We start from the raw sequence: 5754 nt of genomic DNA, 5'->3' as shown, positions 1-5754 counted from the left end.
TTTGTATTAGTTGAATAAACCCATTTGCAATGATCATAAGGAAGAAGCATTTATACAAGCTCATCCTCAAAGAAAGTTTGCTACATGTTGTATATGGTAAGTTGTATATGGTAACTCTACATGTTGTATATGGTAACTCTATATAGGTAATGGTTGCTAAACAAGTTACATAGTGTATGTATGCTCTATACAATAGGTCTACTTGAGAAAGGACATATGGTTGAGAAGTGTGAAGGTGGAGGTAGTGGAAAACCTAGTGTCTTATTAGTTGACTAAACTCATCTAAGACAATGAAGCTATTTTTCCATAATGGGAAGTGGGGTGGCCATGCAGTGGCACACGCATCAAGGCCAAAAGCTAACCTTACTAAACCAACCCACATATCTAAGCTCTTAACTGAGTTTGATGGATTAAGAAATCCCATCCAACACTCAAGAAAATTTGAGTAACTTTTTGAAGTGTTTGGACATGTGATGATGTGACCAAAGTAAGAGTCCTTGTACTAAAACTAGAAGAGACGCATATTACAATACCTTAAAATCTAGGATTTTGTGCTAGAGGGAGCATGGTGAGTTTTTCTATTAGGAGTGTGCTGCACAACCAAGGGAGCACAAATTGGACTACCCTGTTTGTTTTGCAATCAGCTAACTCAATGAATCTGAGATGAAGAACTACACAATCATCACAGAAAAAGAAGGATTGGCTATAGTTTATGCAGTGAAGAAATATAAACATTATCTTTTGGCCAACAAATTCATATTCTTTGTGGATCACTATGTATTGCCATATCTTGTCAGCAAGCCTTGCACCACACGTTGAATTACATGATGGTTTCTTACTCTTGGTTTGACTTAATGGTGAGCCTACTGCTAACACTATAGGTGATGATAACCTCCTAGATGCATGCTTGTTTAAGAAAGACATGGTGCTTGATTGGAGTGATGAAATATCTCGATACGTCTCGTATATGGTTTTACACAAGATCGGTATATTGAACAAGGATAAGATGGGACGGCTTATCAAGCTAGCGACAACATATCAAAACTAATAGTGGGATAATTATATAAGCTAGATAAGGTGTGCCCGTGTGACGATTAATTTATACGTGTTAAGAGGATGCACACTGTAGAGCTGCAAAAGTTACATCACGTAAGGTTCTCCTCCAAGGCAGGATTATGTTGGCCAACATGGTTTGGCGATGCAATGGAATTTTTCAAAGCTTGCAAGATGAGTGTCACGATTCGCTATGCCATAATAGAGAGACATGATGCCCCTCACTCCAACAACCTTTTGAGAAGTGGGGAAATAATTTTTTAGGACTCATTAGTCCTATCACATGCAAGACCCAAGCCTTCTACATATCGTAGTAGTAACATATTATTTCACAAAGTGGGTTGAAGCCAAGGCTACCAAGAAGGCCACTCGTACTACTACTAAATTCCTATATGAGCAACTCATTTTCAAGTTTATGTTCCCTTCGGAGTTAGTGAAGGGTCACATTTGTCATTGAGGTGTCTGATTGCCTCATGAAAGCCTTCATTAGTTCACAGAAAGTCATCACCTTGCTATCTACAATCCAACATAGGTGGAGAGTACTAACAAAATCCTATGTGGCATTTTGATAAAGACCAGCCAATCACAACAAATTGGGGACATAAGCATATGACTGCACTATGAGCTTATCAAACATCGTGCAAAAAGTAGCAATTGGTTACACCCCATTTTGGTTCCCTGGTTTGGTTAACCTATGGGATGGTGATACCCATGGAATATATCGTTCCCAGTTTGAGGATTGCCATCAGTGAGAGATTAACCAAAAATGCTATGACTGAGAGGTTAATTGACTTGGAGAAACTAGAAGAGACCAGACTATTAGCCACTAATGATAGAAAAGCTCTAATGCAAAAAATGGTTTGACCAAAACATTAAGAACAAGGAGCTTAAAGAAGACAACCTACTGTTGTTATTTAGGACAGGGAGAAATAACCCAAAAAAAAAATCTTAAATTTTGAGGATTAGGACCCTTCAAGATCACTGAGATTACTCTAGAAGGGTTAGTCAAAATTAAGACCCTTGATGGTATCAAGACCAATGGGTACATCAAAACAGGAGCAAGCTAAAAATTATTATGGACCCCTGACTCAGGACATGCTTGCTCAAATACATAAAAAGAAAGAGGAGAAGAAAAAGCAAGACAAGGTGAAAAGACTTGCCCAAGAGGAGGCTACAACCAAAATCAACAAAGCAAACAAATGGATGGGAAAAACATTATCAAATCAATATGGCTACGCTATCATCCATGGAGGATGATGACCTGGATATTGAGTCTAAAAGGGTCAATATTCAATAGTCTATGGCTAGAAACACCAACACAAGCATAACTCTCCTTGACACATGAGAAAGTCATAACTGATGTCTTATAAAACATGGGAAGCTCTGGGTAAACCATACTTGACACCAACTAATGCAAAGCGTAGTTTCCACGCTAGTGTGGTAAAGGTTGAAGGCAATTTAAATGTGCAAATTCTTGTCAAACAATAACCCTATGGCTAGAAAGGTATATGTTATGCATGCAGGTGTTATGGAAGAGAAGGTATTGCTAGGAAGAGTGTGGATTGGTACAACTTATTGTTCCATACAATGGAAAGAACGGACCATCCAAGTGCAAAACATGATAACAATACCACTTTGATCCCTAGGTTTTGGAGAATGATCGTCTTTAGTAGTAGCCAGAGGGTGACTGTGCTCAAAGGATGATCCCCAACAAGCCATAGATCTACATGGAGAAAAGATCGGTTAAAGTAACAACTCCATTAAACCCTAGGAGTTGTTGCCCTCCAAACCAACCAAATAAAAGCAGTGGGTTCCGGTGAACCTCCTAAAAGCACAAAATTATTATGAAGGGAATAAAGAGGTTTGGTTACCTAAGTAGAAGGAGAAGAAGTCCCTAGCTCAAAATAAGAGGGGTCGATGCCCATCAACAACCACCACAATGAAAAAGTGAACCAATTAAACAAAGCCAAAAGCTAAAGGCTATGCTGATATCACAAGGATACTACAAGGGACCCACAAAAGTTTGGATTCCTAAAAGGCTATGCTAACAACACAAGGATTCTACAAGGGATTCCTAAAAGGCTATGCTGACAACATAAGGATACTACAAGGGATTCTACAAAGTCATTGCTATTGGAGTGATAGCTAGACGTCCAAGGCCTGCACTAAACAAGCTCAACGGAACACATAGATACAAACAACCACAATCAAACAAAGGTATGAAGATGTACCATGGCTTACAATTCTCTTATTTGGAAGGCCAAGAAGCACATGCTGCATGGATATTTACAGTTTTTCTCTTGCAAAGCTATGTGCCTTCATTATATCTAGCTAGTGATAGATACTCTTATTGTATTACCTTGGTCTCATAGATGCTTGTTATCTCTTACACTCTAAATGAAGCGCAAAGATTCATGTCTAATAGTACTCATAAGCTAGTAAAGAATAGAATGCACAATGGCATCATTGATTACACACTTTTCTGAGTATTAGCATCCCTTAGATTTCTCTTGGATATCTATTACTAGAGTTTGATTAGAGTCCAGTGTATGCAATGGGAGCTCCAAGATTGCAACATCCGCCTTTAACATTCATGTTTACAAAATGTTTAGGATGGACATAAAGAAGCCCATTGTATGCTATCTCACCATCTAGCTGAGCTATCAAAAGAACTTCCAAGGGAATGCTCAACATGCAAAAAAACCGACAAACTACTCACAATCAAGGATGTTCCACAAAAGGTTGTTTTACATGTTATGCAGGCTCGCCTGACAAAATCTAACTTGTGTCAATTATGGAGATGACTCTGAAGCTTACCAAGCTGACACGCTCTCAATAGAAGGAAGTGTATGCATCCCAAAGTCTAGCAAAGGAATGCCACGAAGAAGGTCAAATAAAGGAAGTAACCTTGCCTAAAAAATGATGTAGGATAAATGCTAAAATAGGAGACATCAAGGAGAACTCCAAAGACTCTTCGATTGTGAAGCAGCGGACATTCAAGGATTCAGGCTCAAATGGGCAAGAGAGATCTAATTGGCAAATTCAATATATTTTACTTTGGCAATGCAACATGGCACTCCAATGGGGACAAGGGAATAAACCACGCGACTATTGAATCACCATGTTAGTTGCATAATGGCAAAAGCTAGTTCAGGGAATGCATACTACTGTTGGGGCAACTATGATTTCTCCTTGCATCAATACTCCTTCTAGTAGACCTTAAGTACCGAGTTGCATAGGTGCTTAGTAGACTTTAACTAGAATGATTGTACTAGAGTTTCCACGTGTACTACTTGCCACGTAAGACCACAACAAATGCAAATCTGTATGAACAAATTCTGGTATAATTGCCAGCTGAAATGAAAGAAAACGGACCAAGATCCTGCCTTACTGAACACCAATTGACTTGATGACCTGTCCTTGTTTCGATTGGTCAGAAAAGCTCTTGCTCAGGCGACGTACACGAGAAGCATACTTCAACAGAACCTCATTAATTAATGGCATTGATGTGGAGTGGAAAAATGGAATGCCTTCTCTCAGGCTTTCTACCAAACGAACTTCAAGCCACAGAGCTTCCTATGCTAGGCAAAGAACAGCATTGTGCCAACAGTCAACTTCAATATGCTAGGCAAGAGGATGAATTGTGCCAACAATCATTCTTCCTGGGGACTTTATTGCGATGTTGCTTTCACATTAGAACCTCCACATGGAAAATCAGATACGGGAAAACCCTTTTAAGTCCTATATAGTCGCAAGGAGATATTCACATACATTGAGGACAACGTACAATGAAGGTGAGGTCTAAATTTGGCCTCCCCTTAAGTGATACCTGTATATATGGAACAGAAGCATGAAGGTACATACACTGGACTGGATGATGAAAAGATCAAAAGAAAAATCCTACACATTTCTTCAAAGTCACAGGTCAAACTCCCATCAAGGTCCTGCCTCAAGCTCCAACAAGCAAATTCAATATCAGAGTGACAAGAGGACGCAAGCTCTTACCACATGGAACACCCCTCGTTTCCCTTGAATGACCCGCTTGTCAACGAAGCATTTCTACAATGGTGATACAAGATGGATTCGAATACTACCAAAACACTTAGCACAAAAGTTTCACACGCCCTTTACACACTCTCTTTTGCAAAAGGAGGCTGTACGGCACTTTAATTATATAACCAAGTTATTTGGCCAGATAGCCTGTTGCCCTCACATGGATGATCGCCAAATCACAATGTACAAGCAGTCTCAACAGGCATTTGTTTTGAACGACTGGCAAAAGTATTAGGAAGAATGTACAGAGCTGCACACATGCAGAGAAGACCACGTTTCAAAGCTGCTATTGTAATTGCAAAGCCAGACCCAAGCAACAAACTCCACAATTACAGAACCCGTGCGAGCATGTTACACAGGAGTGTGGTCACAACCTTGCAAACAGCCACATTGTCTAAAAACAACGAAGTGTGCATTAATATTCCTCTGAACCACAAGATAAAAATGCGTATATGCTACTTTCCTGTCTTATGTGCACTACTGCATGGTGGCATTCATACCCACTACTCAATCTTTAGATACTGAAAATTCAACCATTCCAAGCACAAATACCATACTACTTCAAGTCATTCCACACAAATGATTTGAGGCAAAACGTTCTGCATTGACACATCAATTTGAAACCTTGATGAGTATGGAGCAAAGAGA

Source organism: Cibotium barometz, chromosome 60, assembly GCF_041138505.1.
Source record: "Cibotium barometz isolate CiBa-2024 chromosome 60, ASM4113850v1, whole genome shotgun sequence".
Taxonomy (NCBI): Eukaryota; Viridiplantae; Streptophyta; class Polypodiopsida; order Cyatheales; family Cibotiaceae; genus Cibotium; species Cibotium barometz.
This window is presented reverse-complemented; position numbering follows the sequence as displayed.